General features: G+C 35.3%; 1 protein-coding gene across 24 annotated transcripts in view; it reads right to left on the reverse strand.

The window, feature by feature from the left end:
* Positions 1-24,578, reverse strand: part of MEF2C (myocyte enhancer factor 2C) — a 181,623-nt gene that overhangs the window by 105,787 nt on the left and 51,258 nt on the right. For 2 of the 24 annotated variants that reach the window (XM_037731414.1, XM_037731412.1), the window contains exon 1: positions 940-1,091. The exons of 20 other annotated variants lie outside the window; for them this stretch is intronic. The gene's annotated coding sequence lies outside the window, so the exon portion shown is untranslated. Of the gene's footprint in view, positions 1-939; positions 1,092-24,578 lie in introns of those variants that run through there. 2 more of the 24 variants (XM_017508412.2, XM_017508334.2) reach the window with 2 other exon arrangements.

The following is a 24,578-nucleotide window of genomic DNA, read 5'->3' on the forward strand; positions in this document are numbered from 1 at the left end:
CTAACCAAACTTAGAAGAGTTCCTCCATAACACCACCCCATATTTCACAACTTTGAATGAGACAATTTTTAAAAAGAGCAGAGCAAGGACTTTAAACAAAATTTTTAAAACATGATGGGAAAAAAATTTGCAAAAGAGAATGTGTGTCTCTATCTATATAAGTGGTTGATTAAAATGCCATTGAATTTATTTTCTTTTTTGAAATACGCAAAACAATGTAGAGAGAAGCAAGTTTAAATTTCAGTAGAACTAAACCTGTTTTCTGTATAAATAAATACTTCTTGAGGTATCTCCTTCTGAACATTTCTAAAATGCAAAAGTTTGTATGAAGTACACATGCAGAGTAATATGTGGTAATGATGACACTAAGTAACTGGTCATGAAGTAAAGTCTCATGAAACGTGGTTTAGAACATTTTATTCGGGGTCACCACATTTCAAGGCTGTCAGTAAAAATTTAAAGAATTAGGAAGGTCAACAATTAGCTCACGCATTGTTTTCTTAGCATAACATTTTCTCTAACCTAACTTTTATGCAAAAACTCTAAGGTCAGTTTCAAGTATTAATTTGCAGAAAGCCTAGAGAGGCGAAGAAAGAGATTATTTAACTTTAGTAATCTGTAAAACTGTTTTGTGTGTGTATGAAAAGGAACATAATCGCTAAACTACATGTCATAAAATTTCAAGTTATGCTGAGAAATTTCATTATGCACAATCAACCATAAACTTAAAATAATTCCAACAGCCTTGCTGCTACTTTTTCCCACATGAAAGAAGCATTCTTGGAAAATGACAGAGCTACATATAAATAATCAGTAATTTTTTAAAAAAGAATAAATACTCTACTACAGTTATACTCTGTAGGGTTACAGCCTTCTGCATTTCTTTTCTTAAAAAAAATGCCAACCCAGATAAAAGAAAACTAAAATGAAGCTGCTTACTAAAAAGGGGAACTTCATTATGGCAGGCTTCTGTTCATTTTGAGTTTGGCATAAGCAGGCAGATGAAGGCAAAGTGGTTTGAGACCCAAGTTGAGAAGAATTTCTTCTGGACAGATGCTAAAGATCATTCTCCCACTGGGCTACCTCATTTACAAACAAGTTCCCTTGAGTGACACACGCCTCCCCCTCCCTTCCCTCCCTCCCTCCCTCCCTCCCTCACTCTTTCTTGCCCTCTTCCTCCCTCCCTCCCTCCTACAAATCTCTCCCAGTAGCACAGAAGAATTTTGACAGAATGGCAGGAAACACGCACACAGACTGGTCAGGGAAGGATATGATGTCAGCAACCACGAACAATAAAAGGTGTAAAGGTGCTTCCTTCCCTAAACTGTTCCAGAAGTGTAAAATGGGAACCAAAACTCTCCACTTCCTTCTCTGAGCAGAACCGTCTGAGTGTGCTGTGCTGCACAACCCACATACAGAGGCCTTGGAGAGGTTCAGATAAGGGACAATAAGGACAATTCAGAGCTGGGGCGTGATTTTTAATTTCCATCTTTAAAACACCTGAGAAAAATCCATGTCAGCTCTAGCTTAGTGTTTTATTATGGTTGCTTTAAGAAATGAAAATAAGAAAACAAACATAAATTTACTTCACTGAAGTAGCAGACAGACAAATCTCAATTACTGTTTACCAGGCCTCGCAAAAATAATCGTCCACAGTTAATGCAGCCATATAATTGGAATTTACCCTTTGAGGCAAATGAAAAATTCTATGCAAGCAAAGACCCAAAATAGATAAATTAAAACTTTTGGTAAAAAAGAAAAAAAGAAAAAGAAAAAGAAAAAGACTCATATAAACCAGCAGGGAAAAAAAAAATCAATGCATGCTGGTAATATGTTAATCATTTGTTTGCTCCCACATTAAAGAACAAAGTATATACCGAGGGGGAAAAGATTCTTATGGTTATTGAGTCTCTTGGGTTCTCTAAAAAAATTCGAACTAGGAACCAAAGTAAATAACACAAACTTTGCATCTATAGTGAAACTATTTAATTCCCTCACTATTAAGTTCTAACATGGAAATGGCATTCTACATAAGGTTTCTGTAGGAAGAAAACCACATATCAAGTGGATCTGAGTCATCATCAGATTTCAATCATCTTCCCACAACACTTTGATTTAGAAGTTAAACATAACCTTCAGTTATGTGTTTTGATCTTAGAGTGAGACTGCCATGCCACATTAAAAGATGTGGGAAGAAATTAATTCTCTTCTGCTAAACTTATCTTTGCAAAGCTTGTATTTTGCTACAATAAGTACAATGCAGTCACTTAAATAAAAACAGGCTATGAATAATGATAAAACATTGAAATATGTGATGTCAGTTTTCAAAGAAAAATTCTGGTTTTCTTTTCTTCGTATTAAAAATATCTTTTTCATTGATTTAATGTTTTCACTAACACAAGCATCCTCAAATAACGTTTTGTAAAAACTCAAAGCTGAAAACTGAGCACACTCTATCACACCACACTAAATAATACTGTTAAATAAATACAAGATGATTACGTCATAAGGGGCAAAAATGATCATAAAACGATCATAAGCCCAGTTGCTGCAAGCCTGGTATTACTAAATCAAGTAATTAAATGATTCATTATCTTTTTAAGTGGAAAACTTTGCTCAATATGTTGCATCTAGATACATTTGGCTTTCTACTTTACGATTTGTTTGAAAAATATATGAAGCATGCAATTATATTTTGGTTAAAATGAACAGGCAGAACTTTTACTTTTCTTCCATTAAGAGCTGTTCTAAACTTCAAAACGTATAACCAAATTATTATTCCTATTAATGTTTGACTGCGTGTTGTCTTCTGAGTTGAGGAGTATTTCCTGGGTCTTAAAGTTGCTCCATTTCTCTCTAAGCTGTCCATGTATTTTATAAATGTACCATTACCCTAGCTGTGAGTGCAATGTGAGTTCATTTCCAAATCACACAGCCAAGACTCATTCTTCTAAGGGTAATAAAAGAACAGCCATTATTTTCCACTAGGTAAATACTATCATGCCATACGCTAATTTATTTTTCCAATTTTTCCCAATTTATTCCAATTCATCTAATATGATGAATTTCAAATCATCTTCAAGTCTCAGTAACATAGTACCACATATACAGATAATAAATAATGTTGACCATCTTTTCCAGTTCCTCACACCTGCCATGCTCCTTCCTGCCATGGGGCCTTTGTGTACTGTGCAATTCTTTCTGCCTAGAATGTTCCTCCTTTCCTTTTGTGCCTCCTTAACTTCTCCTCCATTCTGTCTCAGCTTCAGTTTCACCACCTCAGGAAGTACTCCATGCCCTCCTGATCACATCGAATTTCCCTCTCATAAGGTCTAAGCTCTAGGTCCTTCTCCTTTGTAGCACTTGACACAGTTGAAACTGTATGTTTGCTCGTCTTCCTCAACATCTGTTTTATCTGCTTGTTACACTTTTTATCCCCTGTATATACCCTAGTGTCAAACACATAGAGCTAATAACTATTAATTGATTGACTGAATTAAGATTTGTACCTCTCAACTGATGTATTTTCTTCAGCTTCTATTCTTCATGACCACTATTAAAAATATTTGAACATTTTTGCTTATATAGAAGCAGATTGATAACCTCATTTAATACGACATCACATTTATATAGCATCTCCTATGTGGAATTAGAATAATTTATACTGAAAACTGGAAGTTGAATGGATTTTGGGATCAGAAAGATCAGGGTTGGAATTCTAGCTTGGTCCTTGGATGCTGTGTGACTCCAGACTGATTACTTAACCCCTCAGAACTGTTTCTTTGCCCCACCCATAACTGAGAAAAAAAATTTTCATTTGTAGGATGGTTATGATCATGGGATGTGGCACTATATATGAATGCTGGGTACATAGTATCACTGGGAACATGGCCTACTGCTTGTATGCTTGCTTCCATTTTAAGGCATAAAGTGAAAGTTCTAATATTTAGTAAGGCTATTAAGTGAATAGTGTAATCCCTATATTTACCATGAAGATCTCACTTTCCAAAGCTAATAATTAGCAACTTCTAACAGACAATGCCTCATTTATCCTGTAACAATAATCACCAAATGAAGAATAAATTTACAGTGTTAAAAAAATTAAGAAGTTTCTCTTACGTATCAGCTACGGAAGAGCTTCAGGCAGCAAAAGTGGAAATAACTAGGGAAATATATCAATTTTCCCAATGACCACCGCTGCTGAAAACTCCACATTAATGCTTCTAGTCCTACTTTAATATCTTTCCCCAAGGACAAAAAGAGATGAAATGTATGTCAGAAATATAATAAGGCTAAAAAGGAACTCGTTTTCAAAACCCCTGCAATTAGTTTAATAAGTGGGCCTAACCTGCCATTATCCCTGACATAAATCATTTTATTTACACAGTTCCAGAATTTAGGAGACACATGCCTTTATACAATTGTATTGCATTATAAACAATTTAATAAATATGAGGGAAGCACAGTTTCCCTGTCATAGCTCTCCATGGTATATTTTGTCTTGGACACTTTTCGCACTGCAGCTAAAACAGCATTCTCTATTCCCATGCCAAAATAAACTCCAAATGGTCTAAATATGTGAAGAACCTTGTGCTATCCAACCCTACCACAGCTTTTAGTCTTTGCACATCATATTAGGTAATTAATTCAGGATTCTATCACGTCTCTGTTTTTCTAATTTTTCACAACAGTGCAGCCACCATGTTTTATTTCAAAGGCCTCCTGGAGACATGGCAGGGCTCGCCACAAAGGTAAAGCTTGTACTCTCTTACCACAAAGGAAGAGCTACTATTTAGCATCACAGATTGTGTTCTGTTCCCCAGTTATAACCTCTCAGTAAGCACATGCAGCTGGATTTTTGTTGTTGTTACTGAACAGAGCAAGTTGAGCACTATACAACATCAACATCAGTGAAACAAAAAAGTCTTCAAAGCAAGCTAGGCTAGAAGTGGAAGATGTTGCTATTATACATTTTCATCTCATTATGACAAAAACAACTGAATTCCCGGGCATCTCATGATCCGTTCATTATATTCCTCATCTTTAATATATCATGTTTCATATTTAAAATGGAAATGCTCTAAAAATATTTTTCTCTTCTGCCTATATGTGTTGAACACATTTTTCACTCTTACTGATACGTGTGTGTGTGTGTGCGCACACGTGTGCACAGCACATGGAGAAACACACTTGAGTCTTTCAAAATGTGTAAATAAAACAGAGTACATTTTAAGACATCTGAGTTGTCTCGAGTATTATCACCAGTAAATAATCACAATATTATTAAGATCGTGGTGTGAATGCCAAAAAGGACACTTTCAGTAAAAGCTTTATTTTGCTCTGCATTCAGGTATTATGTTAAATGATTGAAAATTATGTCCTTGAAGATAATTTGCTTTTTTCACTATTTATTTTCCAATTTATTTAACATTTAAAGATGACCTTGAAATGGGAAAAAATACCATTGTCCCCCTGCCAATGTTTCTGTTGTACATTAAAGAGAAAATGCCAGATAAATCGTCTGTTATTTAAAAGGAATGTCATTTATTTTTATCTCTAAACATTACACATTTAGAAAGTTTACATAGAAACCTTACATGCTAAAATATGTGATGTTCAAAATGCCATAATAGTATGTCTCAAAAACACACATGACATTGCTATTGTATGTGGCTCAACATGGAACTCAGTGATTCATCAATTTTTCTATTTCTTTTCATCTCTTTTACAGCATCCTAATCAACCTAATTAAGGCTTTGTTCATCTGAAACCTCTGATGACAATTTGTTTAACTCTATCCCACTGTGGTCTTCTTATAAGGAGAATTAAATCTGATCTTCTGACAGCAATCATTAAATGATCCCAACTGGCCCCAATTAAGCCACATGGCTCATGGGCTTCCATACAGTGAGGTGCCAAGTTCTCCGTTTCATTTACACATTGTTCTTTACCTTGGTTTATTTTCTTAAATCAAGTTAAGCATGTGTCTTATCAAGTGGAACTAAATTTCCTTATGTACATTAGCTCAAGACATAGTGCATCAATTGACTTTGCAGTCACACGGAGGTAACACATAGGACTTCTGAAGCCATTCTCTATATAGCTGCAGAGGGACTAGTGAAAAAGAATCTTTACATTTATTTACTCATCCTAAAATTGACCCACATGTACATTCTCAAAATAATACATGTGTTTAAACAGCTCTGGCTAACATAAATCAATGAGAACTTTTCATTTGGCCTGTTTATAATGATCTTTTAATAGAATATTATCTGCATTTAGAAGTTGGGCTTAATATTCCTTTTTTTAAAACACTTGAAATTATCTCTTTACCTCCCTCTAAAAGAGCAGTGCCAAAGTAAGACTTCTGAAGTTAACCTTTCTTACCCTTAATTTCTGCTCTAATTTTTTCACATGTGCTCAATTGTAAGTTCTGTAATGATGTTCCCAGGCCTTCCTACAAGCGCAGGTAGCCTCAGGATTTAGAGCTCATTGATTGTGTGCTACTCCAGGGAAATGACTGATTAAAAACAGTCTCATGAGGAGGAGTAGCTCCTATTCACATCTGGCTCTTCTTATTCTAAAGTCTAATACCTATATGAAAATGTGACCCATAGATTTAGATTTTGAACAACTGCAGCAGTTTATCTAGAATCCTTCACTTTAGATGTCAAAGCAGAAACAGTTAAATTAATCCCACTATGACTGGTGTCTGACACAGGCTCTGAAGGCTTTATTCAATTACTCTGACTACTTTCTTGTGAATATAAACAAATACACTGCATTTTTATATCTATTTTACTTATGGCTATCACTGATCATCTGTTGGTATTTGATGCAGCCTATCTGTCACAGTTCCCATAGCAGATGGATTAGAACATATCTGTTCATCCTAATCATACATTAAAAACTGACGTTAGAATCGAGAATTGGAATGCATGCTGTGCATCTTATAGGACATTGGCCTTGACAGGACATGTAATTGTTTTTATTACTCGACCAACAGATGTAACTGCAAAGAACAAAGAAAATACAACGGAATTTTTAACATAGTGATGTATTTGGAAACACCTAGAAAAACCATTATGTGCATTTCCTTTATGATAACTAAATATATACCTGACCATCTATTCACTTAATAACTGTATTCCCCTCAAAAGAAGAAAAATCAAAATATTTGTTACAAAATGCTGATGATATAGAAAATACTTACCAGCCTTACAACTGACTGACTTTTAAAAATGTGCAATAAATGTACTAAAATTTTAGTAAAGCAAAACAGACGCTAGACGTTCAATTATGAAATATTTCTCATGTATTATAGTAATCTCCAATAAGATTTGATGTTAATTTTAGAGCATGCTTCTGCTAAAAAGGGCAAACCCTGCAACAGATTTAGTACAAAGAAGCTGAAAATATCCTGTGGAAAAAAAAAATCTGTAGTGAAATCAGCCAGCCCAAATCCTGCCATTACTCAGCACTGTAGTGACGTGCGGATGTTTGTAGTGGTTTGAGGAGCCAGCAGGGGTGGAAACTCTACGTACTCGACTCCAACATGATTGCAATTGAACCTCATCAAAGTAAGAGCTCATAATTTGTCACAGAAAACAGCCAATTAACATATGTTAGAAAAAGGCTTCATAAAGATAATATATGATTAAAGACCCAGTGCAGCTGCTGAAAATCAAAACTATGCATTTAAAAAAGAAATCTCAGCCCGAGCTTCCGTATGGTTAAACTGATAATGGCTACTATGATTTTTTTTTTTTAAGTAGAAAAATATAATTATAGTGCTTCTTATAAGTTTGGGTTATGGCAAGACAGAACCGGGTACTGTGGCACTATTTACTATGCCTTACTTAGTTCTATAAATAGTTGAAGCCCTTGCCAAAACTCTGTAGTTACTTTGTTATAGTGCTATTTTAAAACACAGACCTTCATTGTGAGCTAAATGGCCTTCAGGATGCACTTTGTAGTTACAGCATTCCTCTCAAAACTATATCCTCCCTTTATCTGTGCAAAACTCCAGACAAGAGGCCTCTCCATGACTGTTCTGCTCACTGTAAAACATGCTGGGGTTGTGTAACACACTATTCGAATACTTCAGAACTTCTGTCGGGGTGGTGGGCAGGAAGGGTGACAGCTAATTGTCAGAAATGAGATGAAGGCACACACATGGAGTTCAGATCCTCTAACAGGATGTAGTCCACGCTACCTGCCATGGCTTTGGAGCAGACCAATTACATGTAACATATTTGGTGTATTCTGATTGTAGATTTTAGGTCGGACTACATGGGAATGAAACCCTGGCTAAATCACTGTAACAGGCTAAAATCATGATGCTTAATATCACAGGTATCAATGATAAAATTCAGTCATTAGTCACAGAGACGTGAAGTTGTCAAGCATGATGCCATGTGCCAGGGACATCACTGAAAACAAAACAGAATGTCCCGGTCTTCATGAAGCTTACATTCTAAGGGGGAAAAGGGCGACACACAAATGCACCAATACGATGATTTTAGATACAGAAGTGCTATAGATAACCCAGTAGAATGGACAAAGAGGTGATGAAGTGGAGAAGGGCAGAGGTGGGCATCTATTGGGATGGTTTATAGGGAAGGGTTGTTATTTGAGATGACATTTGAGGAAAGCCCTAATTCACGATGGAGTCAGGAATTATTTGGAGGATGAATACTCAGTCACTGCGCCTGATTCTGGTGGTATACACCTGGTGACGTCACAGTTTTCTAAACCCCCATCTCTTACACTATAGAATGGGAATAGTAACAACATATACATTCTATTATGAGGTTGTGAGGCTCAAATAAAAGACAAAAATGGCCAGATGCGGTGGCTCATGCCTGTAATCCCAGCACTTTGGGAGGCTGAGGTGGGCAGATCACAAGCTCAGGAGTTTGAGAGAGGCTGGCCAATATGGTGAAACGCCATCTCTACTAAAAGTACAAAAGTTAGCCGGGTGTGGTTGGTGGAGGGCGCTTGTAGTCCCAGCTGCTCAGGAGGCTAGGGCAGGAGAATTGCTTGAACCTGGGAGGTGGAGGTTGCAGTGAGCCGAGATCGCACCACTGCACTCCGGCCTGAACAACAGAACGAGACTCAGTTTCAAAAAATATAAAAAATAAAAAGATAAAACCATACTCAATTGTAAATATTCAGATGGATACAACTCAATTTCATATTCATTGTGTAAACTTGTTTCCTTCACTTTGATATTATATAATTTTATAAAATATATAAATTCTTTGAAGCTCTAGGAATATAGCGTAATGCAAAATATTTCTAAATTGATATCAGTGGAGTCCAAAAGCATATCTTTGGACTAAACTGATATCATGAAATGTGGGTTTTTCATGATGGCGATGGCCACTAGTTGAAACAGCTCTTTTCATTTCACAATGCTAACTATGGATAACACCACGAAGAGTCTGATAAATACAATGCAAAATGTCTGCAGTGTAAAATACGGAATTATATAAAAATCACACCTTTTTAAATTTGAGAAATAAACAATCTTAAAACTGTACTAATGTAACTTGTCAATGGGTAGGTCAATTTATTTCCCCTCTCAAAGGACCCAACTCTCAAGTAATCAGTAGAGCTTTGATTAAGATGTCAGCAATATTTGAAAATCCGTGTCTCATGCTACTGGAAATATTCACGTATCTTTGGACATCCCCACCTATAGAGTAAGCTATGTAGCCTCAAGCCAAAGAGATTAATTTCCAACTTGGAATGAAAAAATTGAATTATCTAGTACTTTAAATCAAAGAGTTTTTAAGAAGAAAAAATATAGGCCTGGCACGGTGGCTCACGCCGGTAATCCCAGCACTTTGGGAGGCCCAGACCAGCCTAGCCAACATGGTGAAACCCCCATCTCTACTAAAAATACAAAAAGTTAGCCAGGTGTGGTGGTGGGTGCCTGTAATCCCAGCTGCTGGGGAGGCTGAGGCAGGAGAATTGCTTTAACCCAGGAGGCAGAGGTTGCAATGAGCTGGGGTCACACCATCGCACTCCAGCCTGGGCAAAAAGAGCGAAACTCCGTCTTAAAAAAAAATAAATTTAAGGATTATAAATTCTAATAAATAGGACAACAGTTTCTCACTTTAATTTTAAAGGTTGTGAAATAGAAATGTCTAAGGACAAGCGATAGTATTTTAAGGAGAGAGTTTAAAATTTCCTATGATATTTTCAGTTCTCCCTACTTTGCCATTTTTTTGGAGGAAGTTGTAAATAAATTTGATTGTTTATTCCAAACCATTTTTTTGTAATTTCTTGTTTGGTGAACATAATCTATCAGTTTTAAAATAGGGTCAGTTATGTAATTTACTATGAAGCCTAAATGAACAATTAATCAATTTTCATTTACAAGCAATCAAATACCCTATAAAATAAACATAAATTTGGAAATTTTTAAAAAACCAAACCATATATATTTTTCTTTTCTAAATGTATCATGGAATAATTATAACAAAAAAATGCATTTGATTTTCTTCTCAGTGTTAACCAATATTTCACATTGCATTCTCACCTCCCTCCCTTGTCTATCTAGTAAGATGACCTCTGGGGTACATTTGCTTCACCATCCAAAACCCAGTCATGACTGCATACAAACCAGGCATGGAAATATGAGTTTCTCCTCTCTACTTGCAGCATTCCCCACTCCATTTTTTCATTTCATCACCTTTCTTTATCTCTTTTTCCACATGTTTGGAACTGAGAGGATATGGAAAATGAAACTGTCAAAGAGCTAGGAATAGAGGTGTTCTCAGACAAGCAAAATGCTTCCTCCATGCAATCCAGGCAGGGCAAGGACAGGCACGCTGCAGAGGGATGCTGCCCGAGGCCAGAGTGAGCTGAGACGGTTTCTAGGCCGAAGGCCTAGCAGGAGGCTCCTTATCTCAGCATGTCTACACATTCTGTCCCAGGCTGTTTTCAAGGATAGCCCAAGTCATCCTCGGCAGATAACACTAAATGGAAAGTATTACAGTACTTCCCCTATAAAAAAGACCATGCACTATAGATCAGAAACTACTAAAATGGATCCTATTTTAGCCTCATTCTGTCAAACCTAGACTCTAAGGGAAGGCATTCTTGGGTGGAGGCAAGCTCACAACCTTCCTTTCCTTAGAGATCCCAAAGTGCCTAAATTAGCATTCCTCAAAGTGGATTCCAGAGATTACTGGTTCCTAAGGATTTTAACAAGCTGTTCCTCAAACAAAACAAAACAAAACAAAAAAAAAAAAAAAAAAAAAANTTTGGAAGACTGATTTATTTGCTATAGGACTTTTCATATTCTTTTACATGCTGAATGCCAGAATCTGGAGTATTTCCCAATATATTTCAGATATCCTTTGGAAATGCTAGCTTAAAGAGAATAACAAGCTTCTTCCCTCTGAACACTGAATACACTGCAGTGCTGAAGCACCTCAGAACAATACTTGGCTCAGTGCTTGGCACAAGGAAAATATAATATATTGCTGAAGACACGATAAAACAATGGAATTTTTTTTTTTTAAGTTTTACCAAAAAAGTGCAAACACAAGATCAGGAGCAGAAAACTGCTGTTCACTTGAAGTAAAAGCATTCATAAATTATTTTGTCATTAAAGAGTGAAATTTGTTTCCAAAGCCCAAAATGCTAATAAGCACAAAGAAATACTGCATAGCTAAAGTAAAGCTCCATTTTGGGCCAGACTCTCAGTTGGGTTGAATAGCTGAGTATCTTTGGCCCAGTCAACTCCTTTAAGTCTCATTTTCCTCAGACATAAGAAGGGAGCTGGTCCAATTTCTATGACCCTTGTCAAGTTCCTAAATGGTATGCATTCAATAAAGGAAAAAAACAAAGCAAAACAAAAAAACGAAGGTTGGAATGATTCTCACAAGGGTATCATCCTAGAACAATAAGCTTACAAAGATGTTATTGTCTGGATAAATACAATTGTTTTTTCCACATTTTTAAATATTGAAAGATACGTTCGCCTCAGCCTCAAGCAATATAAACAGTTAAGACCAAGGTTACATTATGCACTTTGGACCACTAAGCATATTTAGAAGTTTAATACATACATAATAGCTAGGAAAATACTAAGGTATTAAAAGCTTTACATATATTAACTCTAATCCTCAAAACAGCCTATGAGGGGGGAACAATTTCCATTTTACAGAAAAGAAGGCTAGAGAACAGAGAGGTTAAGTAACTTGCCCAAGGTCACACAGCTAATGTTAGAGCTATAATCTTAATCCATATCAATCCAGTCTCATATTCAGTACTCGCATCACATACTCTGTTACTTCTCTCTGCTGCTAAGAAATATTCAAGGGAGTACTTGAAACTTAAAATTGTATGTAGAAAATGTGATGTTCAGGATTTGGTGAAATCTACAAATTATTTTTAAAATCGGTGTTCTTCAACTCATCTAACATTCTCTTATTCTTGATGGCAAAAATGAGTTTACTTCCCTGTGCCAGCAGGGGAATAGAATGTAAGTTAGATATTTGTCTTTAATATTATAATTTACTGGATGATCATCAGGAGCTGTTTTTTGTTTACTTGTTTAGTTTTTTCTACTTTCTACAAACAAATATGGTTGTTCAGAAGGAAAACCTGGTAAATATATACTGTATAAATCAGCACATATTCTTCACCATTCCTGGAAAAAAAAAAAACAAACCCAAAACAGTTGTCTTTCTGATAATGGGTCAGGAGAGTCCATTTCATTTACAATGAAGTTAAAAATTACACAGAATTCTCGTCTGAGAATTACAGATGAGAATTACACAGATATCTCATCCCCAAGGCTTGAAGCAGTCATCTTGCTTTCCTTCAGAGTACCCTGAGTAGGTTTCCAAACCACATCACACCAACTCGGGTAAGACTCTGGCCATCACCCTTCCCCTCCTCCCCGTGTCACTCCTGTTCTTCCTTCTCTTTATGCTCTTCCCCTTTCTTCTCCTTATCTCCTCAAATTATGGTCTACTAAAAATTCTTCTATTTACAAGGAAGTTTCCACTTCAAAATTTTATACAGCTACCTGCTTCTTCAGAATTCTTTGTGTTTGAGAGCTGTTAGTTGAATTGTGCATTTCAAGCTCTTCAGGCACACTATTTTAGAAGGAATTTATGGCTATCAGCTTTATAAGAGACACACCTAATAAAATATAATTAATTGTATTTTAATTGTATGAAATTAATTGTATGAAAACAATTGTATGAAATTGTATGAAAACAGTTGACATAATTGGCAGTGTATTTATAATTGTTGGAAAATACTACACACTATGGTGCATTATAGACATTTACATCACAATTTTTTCAGTGTTTTGTGTAGTCTTGCTCTATCAGAGCCTATAGAATGAGGAAGTAAATGTACATATTCAGCATTTGTCAGATTTTTTTCTATTTTCATAGGCAGAACACCATGTAACTATATATGTACATACATAGTACATCTATATTCATTTATATAATTATATATGTTATTGTACTAGCTGATGAGAATAGTGAGTCAGAATCATTCAAAACTCCATAGGCAACAATGCCACATTCTATCTATCCATCCATCCATCCACCCACCCACGTACCTACCTACCTGCCTACCTACCTATATAAGACCGAGTTTAATTTAAGATGTTGGGCAGTTGATGGTGCAAAGTGAAAGCTCAAAATGGCTGCCTCTATATCCCATGCTTTCCAAGAGGACTTCTGGTAAACAGGAAATCTCTGAGATTTGTAATTCAGTAAGAAAGAATCTGTTGGCAAATACTGCCTTTCAAAGTGAAGACACCTCTAGGAGAATTTTTATATTAGTGTCCCTCATGCCTGTTTGTGGGTCCAGTAGTAAGTGTTCTGAAAAGGAAAGTGTGTGCATATTACTCTTAGATGCTAGAAAAGTGGACATTTCCATCAAGTAACTAACTAGTTCACATACCAAATTATTATTTGGTCACAAGCCTGAGGATTCTAAATTTCAAAATTACATAAAACTGTCTGCCTTTTGTATGTTATGAAATAGAAAAACAATAGATATAGCAAAACCTCTACCAAATCCCTTTGAAAAAATTAGTTAATACGAATATTTAGTGTTTTCCTAAATGTACTATGGAGAATTCTAGAATGGACTTGAAAAATTCAACTGCCTTAAAATGGATCTTTATGAGAATGAGAAATTTTGCCATGTCAGAAAAGAGAAAAAAAAAACTTTACTTTTGTTTAGAAACACATATTTGTATTTCCATTAATCAAAGGTAACAGTAGAAATGCCGGATATAAATATTGGCAAGAGTTATGCAAGGTCATACCAGTTTTCTCTCCTTCACATAATACAGTACCCAAATTATTTCACAAAGATTCCACCTCTCCTATTTTTAAGGCCTTCCGGAAAAGAGGCAACATAACCTTCCTCAGTATCCTATTTTGATGTTTCACAACTCTCACTCTCAGGAAATTCTTACTTATAGCTAATCCCTCACAGAATGCTTTATGTCCACTCCTCTTGTCCTTTGTACAGAGAACATTTGGTGATCACATCCATCATGTCATACGCTTCAAGATGTGTATTGCTTTATATCTATTCTTTTAATCTTTCCTTATGCTGGTTTTTATTTTTTCCCCATCTTTGCAGCTCAATATTTCAAATCATATTTGCCTAGATTTCTGGAGTCCAAAAATATACCTAGTCCTTGAAAAATGCTTTTGTTGTATATTTTTATCAAATAAATATTTTTATTTATCCACACACTGCATGAATTTTAAAGTAAATGTTTACCTTTTCACTTATTTCAATTTTGTAATATTTCCCTTGCCAGATTTGTTTCTAGCCAACTCTTCCACATTTTGTATTTAGAGAGTTTACTTTTTTTTTCCTTGGCTTCAAGATTTCTGACCACTTCTCTAGTTTACCAAGGTTATGCTGAGTTCCTATCTTTCAAGGGACAGACCTCAAACACTCTTTATACAGGATTTGTTAGCATTTAAAATGTAATGACTAAATTATTTAATTCACTATTCCTTTAGCTACCATTAAAATCTGTGTGTGGTTTAGATGATATTTTCCCAATTTATGGATGAGGATGTCATATGAAAGAAAATCAAAAGCCTTAGAAAGTTGAAATTATACCTTTCCTTTTTCCTTCACACTTTATTAACAAAGATGAAAATTTTCTCACAGGACAAGTTATTATATGATGCTATCTTGCTTAATACTCACACCCTGAACTTTTAAAGATAAATAACACATGGATTTCATGGCGATATTTCCTTGTGCATTTTTAAGTCTGCAAATAAGAGAGTTACCAACTGTGGTTCCCAGCGTCATCCTTCATTTAAGAAATGTTATCAGTGTGATAGTTAACTCCTACTCTTTACTCAAAAATTCTTAAGACTAGCAGCCTGTGGTCCCATAATGCCATTATGTTAAAATAATTTCTGCCATTGAAATGATCCTAGGGCCTGGCGCCGTGGCTCATACCTGCACTCCCCGCACTTTGGAAGGCTGAGGCAGGTGGATCATTTGAATCTGGTTCAAGACCAGCCTGGGCAACATGGTGAGACCCTGCCTCTACAAAAAAATTTAAAATTAAGTGGGTGTGGTGGTGCGTGCCTGGTGTACCAGCTACTAGGGAAACTGAGGCCAGAGGATCGTTTGAGCCCAGGAGTTTGAGGCTGCAGTGAGATGTGATTGCACCACTGCACCCCAGCCTGGGTGACAGAGTAAAACTTTGTCTCAAAAATACAAAATAAAAAAAAATTAAAAAATTGATCTCAGGCTTTAGTCAAGCCTTTCCAGGAGAAGTTCCATGACATTTGTCTTGTTTCTTAGTATCACTGGATTCCGTAAGTCATACATACTCATATTACATTTCATGTACGTGACTAAAAGCATGAGTTCATTTCACTGCTTAAAAAAAGTGAAAAATAAAGCAAAGAAGCATTTCATTTATTGCTTCACTCAACAATATTCTTCTGCATAACTACTACTTTCCAGGCACTATTATAGGTGATATATCAGGGAATAAAACAGACAAAAATTCATGCCTGGTAGAACTTACACACTCCTGAAGCACATTAAAAATGGGCATTTTATTTTATCCTTTGTTGTTGCTTTTGGTTAAACTAAATAAATTCATAAAGACCATTTAATTTTGATTCGCCTTATTCAATTTTAAGTCCTCACTATTAGAACTTTTATTTCTATACTATTTTTAATTTCTCCTATTCTCATAATACATTTGAATTTCCATTCCTCAGACAGATCTTTCTTTTGTCAGCCAGATACTCCTTTATAAGGCTTGTGATTTCAGACGAAGTGTTCTTTGACCATTTGTGCAATCCTCTAGCCTACATACCATATTTTCTAAGAATATCTTGTAATATTTACAAGTTCTTTGAAATCTGCTCTGTTAAAATTCATCTTTTCTATTGTTGAGTTCTTCAGATCTTTCATTCCCACCTGTGTTTGGGCCGTAAAATATTGAGAATCTGGCCAATCACCAGGTTTGATGAAAAACTAAACTCATTAATTAATAATATTTTCCTAGCTTGACTGAAAGAAAAAAAAATCTAGTAAAACAAGAAAGCTAACTCATTTTCATGTTTTCTGATGTTATGTATCTGGGTAATTGCTGACTGTAATATTTAGATATTTCTATTATATCAGGATATAAGCAAGTAATCAACGACTCTCTAACACATAATAAAAGATAGCAGATTAGAAACAGAGTACAAATACAGACATCAACCATATAGAAAAAAAAAAGAGACACTACACAGTGAAAAAAATATTTCCTAAGAACGCATTCACCCAACATCAGCCACAAAATTACAGTGAATAAAGAAATGAGAAATACCGTGATAATTTCATTGTCATAATTTTAATTTTCATTAAATACGTTGAAAAAATTTGCAGGAGGAAAAAAGCGAGATAAAGGAGAAAACGCCTCCTCAGTATAGCTGTGTTGCTAGATGGCTGCCAGTAAGTCAACTTCCTAAGTAAATCTGTCATAGACTTATGAGAATCTAAATAATAATCTTCTTTAAAAAGATGATAGTCTAGGTTGCAACATTTTCTTTTCCAGAATCTTTGAAATTAAGCATGGGTTCTATTCTGGAACAGTGAAATGTCTGGACTGGAGAGGGCTCGTGCTAATGCTGACCACAACCATCTGCCCAGGAAACATACTGCCCCTCCTTCAGTCCTGCTCTAGAAGGAGAAGGGTATGATTGGACGGAGATCATCAGTGGCTACTGATTGGGAGCTACAAAGGACTGAGTTATTTTGGAAGATCCCGATATACAGGAGGTGATATCTTGTCAACCGTAGCATTTTTCCTATTTCATTTTTTGGGAGAGATGAAGGACTTTATAAAAACCTCTCTAGTGGTTGGGTGCGGTGGCTCACACCTGCAATCCCAGCAGTTTGGGAGGCCGAGGCTGGTGGATCACAAGGTCAGGAGTTCAAGACCAGACTGTCCAACATGGTGAAACCCCATCTCTGCTAAAAATACAAAAATTAGCGAACACGGTGGCTCATGCCTGCAATCCCAGCTACTTGGGAGGCTGAGGTAAGAGAATTGCTTGAACAGGGACCCAGGTGGAGGTGGAGGCTGCAGTGAGCCGAGATCCTGCCTCTGCACTCCAGCCTGGGCTACAGAGCAAGGCTCCTTCTAAAAAAAAAAAAAAAAAAAAAAAAAAAAACAACAACAACAACAAAAAACTCTCTAGTTTTTTTGTGTGTAATATTGTTTGTGTATTATTTAAATCTGGTTACAAAAAAAAGCCCTCAAAGGTGAACCAACAAATTGTTGGAGTTAAGCTAAAAAAAAAAAAAAAAAAATCTATCTCTAGAATTCTATTGAGACATTGCAAAAATGAGACAGACCAATTACTAGGCAGACAATTTATGTTACACAATTACATTTAAACTTCATTTTTCATGTGTCTGAAATTCAAGTTTTGTTGTTGTTGTTGTTTTGTTTTTTAGACAGAGTCTTGTTCTGTTGCTCAAGCTGGAGTGCAATGGTGTGGTCTTGGCTCACTGCAACCTCTGCCTCCTCAGTTCAAGCGATTCTCCCTGCCTCAGCCTCCTGGGTAGATGGGATTACAGGCACCAGCCACCATGTTGGGCTAATTTTTGTATTTTGGGTAGAGAGGGGGTTTTGCCATGTTGGCCAGGCTGGTCTCAAACTCCTGACCTCAGGAGATTTGCTCACCTTGGCCTCCTAAAGTGATGAGGTTACAAGTGTGAGCCACTGCACCCGGTCTCAAGTTTCATGTCTTATTTGTATTTTTCTAAGGTTCAATTTCTCCACAACAAAGCAAGAGGTATTAACTAGGTAATATATATGTTTCTTCTATTTTTAATTAAAGATTTTGTTATCTATGATCTATTGAAACAAATATCTATGACTTACTCTAATCCAGAAAATTATCATGTTAACAGATTCTATTTCAAATTGGAAACACAGAAGAAAAAAATCTGAAGAAATAAATGTGAAAATTGGCAACAAACTCTTAATTTGTGTTTGATTGTTTCTGTGAAACAATTTTAAATCATCCTAGTAAAAGGGTTAACATGAAATGAACATGCTCAGGTATGTTATTTCTGTGATTTCAATTGGACCTTAATCTCAGATAAGTTCATAGTCTCATGATTATATTTCATCTTATATTTCTGTTGAGGAAATCGAGGCATTGAAAAAATGCACAACTTGTCCAACTTTACACTGCAAGTAAGTAGCAAAACTGAGTTTTGAGATAAGGGAGGCTGACTCCAGATTCCAAGTTCTTGAAAAGTTTCAAGGAAATATTTTTATCATATTGTCTTTAAATTTTACATGTCAAAGTCCTGAATCAGTTGACAGTGACATACATATATCAAATTCAAGTACATTCAACAGAGTTTTATCTAAAAATACACCTCCAAGTTTATTTCTCATTAGATTAAGAAGGCTGTTTTGTTTTGTTTCTGCTTGGCTTTTTTTTTTATCATCCTTTGAAAACTGGGAAAATATATTGCTATTTGTAGTTTTAACATAGTACACCAAAAAATACTAAGTAAATCTAACTTTTTCTCTGATTCAAATTATATTTCTTAATGCACTTCTATGTAAAGACATTTCAAAAACAACTCTTTTCCCCATGGTTAAGATTTTAAATAGTGTTAGAGTATACCTGCAAGTATATACTTACAACTTATAACTAGAAATACGGTATCTCTAATTTTCCACTTGGTCTATGTCTTGGTAATGTAAACATAATTAGGAACTCTGACTATATATTAACGTGACAATGAATTGGAAACGGGTGCTGCTAAAGGTTCAATTTATAGAGAAATTGGTGAGAAATGCAGTACTCTGCAATTTATTGAACATGCCTTACCTAGTAAATTTCTATGCCCTTCTAATCAAATGATTCTTAAGAGCTCTGTGTATGAAAATAATTCACCTTGTGCATTTAAAATGACTCACTGATTGTAAGCAGCTTTCTAATACTTCATAATACACGGGATACTAAAAAACGTCAATGGCCGGACACAGTGGCTCACACCGGTAATCCTAGCACTTTGGGAGGCTGAGGCAGGCGGATCACCTGAGGTTGGGAGTTCGACACCAGCTTGACGAACATGGAGAAACCCTGTCTCTACTAAAAATACAAAATTAGCTGGGCATGGTAGCACATGCCTCTAATCCTAGCTACTCGGGAGGCTGAGGCAGGAAAATCACTTGAACCAGGGAGGCAGAGGTTGCAGTGAACCGAGATTGCGCCATTACACTCCAGCCTGGGCAACAAGAACAAAACTCTGTCTCAAAAAAAAAAAAGAAAAAAGAAAAACAGTCAATGACCAGTGAACCCGTTTTAATTCTGTAAGTTAATTAATCTGAACTGCATGTAAAAGTTTAAGCTAGAATGAACATTACAAATAAAGAACGCTGCACGGCAACTGTCAGATCCTCCTGTGTCAATGGTGCCTATAATTGCTGTTGTCAACAGCTGCTTCAAATTGTCAAAAGACCCCAGAAACAATTCAGGAAGGAAAAGTTTTTAAATGGATCCACATTATGGAAAAAACTCTTCCTTTATAGTCACTGTTCATTTCCTGTATTGAAATATGACGTAGAAGCAACTGTAAGCAAGAAATTATGACCAATTTAGGGGCTGTTTAGTAAGACAAACTTTCATTACATGAAACTTATTTCTTGTAGGCATTTCAGTACCAACATATCACTAAATCTCAGAGTACAACAGCAGTAGAAGCTTTGAGGAAGATCACAATTTTACTATTTGTTATGATCTTTTCCATTCATATACCTGAATCTTATGCATCGCAGTTCCCTTCCTGTGTGATAAGCTTATCTGAAGTAGGAAACAATAAGTGCATATGAGTCCTCTGTTGTGAACATCTCAGAAGTTGGTGATAAAAATACATATTTTATCTTAAATAATCTAAATAAATTTTAATGGTAATAATACTAATTTATGATGTTGATAATTTTTATAAAATACATAAAAGAATTTTCTTGAACATGAATTTTTAACCTATATCTTCTTGATATGTGCTTTCTGCTTATTAGAACTTTGTTAAAAGTGGTATAACACTCAATTACATATTTACACCTGTAAGAAAAATAAAATATACTTCAAGTCTTTTGCTTTTTTTTTTTTTTTTGAGACGCGGTCTAATTCTGTCGCCCAGGTTGGAGTGCGGTGACGCGATCTCGGCTCACTGCAACCTCCGCCTCCCAGGTTCACAGGATTCTCCTGCCTCAGCCTCCTGAGTATCTGCGACAAAAGGCATGCACCATTACGGCCGGCTAATTTTTTTATGTTTAGTAGAGACAGGGTTTCACCATGTTGGTCAGGCTTGTCTCGAACCCCTGACCTCAGGTGTCTGCCCACCTCTGCCTCCCAAAGTAATGGGATTACAGGCATAGGCCACTTCAACTACACCCGGCTGACTTCAACTCTTTACGAAAGTGCTACAAATATACCCATTCCCCCACGACAGAAGAATGACAGCCGCAATACCTGGGACTAAACTGTCATTTCAGACAGTAAAGAGAAAAAGAAAATTATTATAGGAATCACTTTATAATATTTTTGTTAGGATAAAAGAAAATTAAGCAGTAAAGTTCCAAGGAGAACTCTGTGCTCAACATGGGAGAAATATCATTCAAACACAGTTTATCCCTGCAGGGAGATTACCTGTAATGCCGCCAAGGTCATTGTCAAGTTGTATTAATGGCCATGTCGAGTATGTCAGTCACATGAGTTAGAGCTGCCTCCTTCTTTTTCTACTGCATAATGACCAGCCTCTAATGAACACTGACAAATTGGGGTGAGTGAATATGTTTTTCCAAAATATAGATGGAAGGGTTCTATTCCACCACTTTTCTATTTTAATTGTACCAAACACATGGAATGGATATAGTCTGGCAGGAGAGAGGTTTGAAATATTCTACTTTGAAAATTGAACCATTTTTGAAATGGCACTTTGAATCTTAAAGGGAATTATTTGTGGCTGCATTGTGAATTTTCTTTCAAATGCACATGTGCTTACATTGCTGCAAAAGCACGAAATATTTTTTAAATGCAGAAGTGACTTCTTTTTATATCGAAAATGTCACTGGAACACAGAGTTAGCAACAGAATGATTTAGTATTCAATAGTTAAGCTCTACCGCAGATTTGTAATTTTCATTTATCAATATTATTCATCATTTACAGAAGAAATGTGAAAGTGTAAGCATATTGGCTTTTGAATACATCTACTGACTAGAGTGTAGCCGTCATATTTATGTACTTAGAGTAGAAATAGATTAACACATCTCCTTTACGGGACTTATATTTAAATAGAATAAATCACACCCTGAAAGAATAAATGATATTCTAGTATGTTATAATAAGACTTCCTCGTAGGAGACATCTCTATTAAAAATTTATAACTTTAGCCTTAGAATACCAATGTAGTCCTAGTTTTGAGATTAGCAATCTATCATAATATCTGGAAATCTAGCAAGTTCAATTCTCAATTTGCTATCAGAACTCAGCACTGATTTCTTTGTTTCACTTATATCCTTTAATTCACCAAAACACTATTGAAATGAGTGGGAAAGAAAGAAGACTTGAAGAAGCACTTCCCTGCTTACATCAGCTGACCTGGACAATATTTTAAAACTATATTTAGAAAAAGATCAAAAGAGCTGAGTACAGCGACAATTCTCCTGGCCAACTTCCTCTATTACCACTTTTCTTTTTTTCACTTAGTAACTCAACTATAAAATATATGTTAAAAAGAAAAAAGGGAGACAGAATACTCCCAGGGCCGCTAGATAGAATTTTAACATGTGAATCTGGTACATAGAATTAGGATACAAGATCAGACAACACTCTATATCTTTCACATGAGACTGCCATTTCTATTTTGTTAATCTCATTTATATTTACACAATTTTTGGTGATGACTTGGAACACAAATGCATTACAAAGGAGTTCCTCAAATTTGAATTTGAGCACAAACAACAATGATCTAAATTATGAAGGTTAGATTCAAATAAATTCCACTTATAAAGTATGTAAGTAAAAAGTGGCAATACACAGAGTGCAAATAAACTCCATTCAGAGCACTTACAATTATAACTAGCAATGGGTCACAAAATGCAACTAAAATTTAGGTATAATATTTTAGCTGAGATTTTAAATGTTTAATTGTCATCACTTTTTAAAAGGTAACATAATTTGCCATTTAAAAAATTCCTCAAAGGTAAATAGCAGAAAGAGGTTGTGGAGAGAGAATCTTCTTGATATGAAAACTTAATAATGATTTGTATTTGAAAGACCAGTTACAGTGGCCAAAACTATTTTAGTAGAAGATAACAAAGCTAGTTTCAGAAAATTGGTTGAACGGCTACAACTTTCTGGTTATGTGATGTATCTCTTACCTTGTAGAATATTGGGTAACCTTACACGGATGAAAACTATGTCCTTAAGGCAAAAACTCCCATTTTCACACATTTCTATCTCTCAACATAGAAATGATAAGAGGAAATATGCTAAGTGCTTTGCACGTATTATTTAATTATTATAATTATTCTAGTCACCATAAGGTAGATAAGCTGAGGCATATTTTGAAAACTTTAGTGGTGTAAGTTCTCACTCCACACTGTGAACCAGTGATTTGCAACTTAGGTAAGCACATTATAAAAAGAACTGGCACCCTGATGAAAATAAAGTTTGAATTTTGGTAAAAAAATTGACATTCTTGGGTTACAAATTCCGTTTACCAATGTCATTCCTCTCTGTCAAAGAGTTGATTAAAAGATTCTCTATACTAATGATTAGAGTTCTCAAATGTAGAAGTAGTGTGTTTCCTTGGATGACACAAAAATTCTTTAATATTGGAAAATACTTCTTAAAATAATATTGTATCAAATACTTTAAAATATTTTCAATTTATTTGTTTCTAAATAATTTAATTTAAAAGGAATTCATAAATCCAGATGCTCCAACTGTTAAACCCTTAAAATTCACATATCTAAGAGCCAGAACGCATGATTTTGGCTACTCTTTTGAATTCTATGGGAAATCTCTTTGTGGGCCTGCAAAGACTGCAAAACTTGTTTGCTAAAAATAAACAAATAAATAATGAGGTCATATGCACATAAGAAATATACAGAAAATGAGTGTGATATTTGGCTAACACACTGTTGTCTAAGGCTCAATTTAAAATCTACAATGAAAGTTTGAACATATTTATTTTATTTAATCTGTGTCTAAGAGTTTAACTTTAGATCAATCACTTTCATGATTGACCATTATTAAAGTTTTGTTTTCTCTGTTTCAGGCAAATGAATCTGCAAGTTGCCTTAAGAAATTATCTATTATTAATCAACATTTCAAAATGCAGAAATTTTCAGGAATTAGCAAATCCGGTATTCTGCAGATTCATTTTTAATTTAATAATTTGAATTGAAACAATTAAAATTTCACTCCAATAATTATTTTTATAAAACACTGACAAGATAAATGACAAAAGTAAAGTTGTATTTAATGACTTTAGGGTAGCTTGTAGGATAGTGCAGATTGTTGTAATTATAAAATCTATTTCCTAGAGCTTCCCCTCAAAAGGCAAAAACGAAAAATCCTTCAAAGCAAAATTTCTTGACTGCAAAAGTTTAAAAAGCATAATGATTGTTATTCCTTGTTTTATGTCATGCACTATTCTTTTCACTTTATATATATTGTTAGTTCACCTAATCTCCAGAAATATGCTGTTTTAGTATTATGTCCATTTTACAGATGAAATGGAGGCAAAGAGGACTTCTCTTGTCCATGGTAAGGAGTAGATCTGGGGTTTGAAGTTACACGATCTGACTCCAGTATCTGCTTTTTAACTATTACACTAACAAAAATCCAACATTTTAATGAAAAATAATTGCTATTTTGATTGCCTTAAGAATGCAGCATCTTGGAACTGCCAAAGTAGATGAGGGTATGTATGGAGGATCCAGAGTTGAAGAGGACTCTCAGGGTCACTATGATGCCCTGCCCAGAATGCCCTTCACTT

This window comes from Cebus imitator, unplaced genomic scaffold (assembly GCF_001604975.1).
Source record: "Cebus imitator isolate Cc_AM_T3 unplaced genomic scaffold, Cebus_imitator-1.0 Scaffold16, whole genome shotgun sequence".
Classification (NCBI taxonomy): Eukaryota; Metazoa; Chordata; class Mammalia; order Primates; family Cebidae; genus Cebus; species Cebus imitator.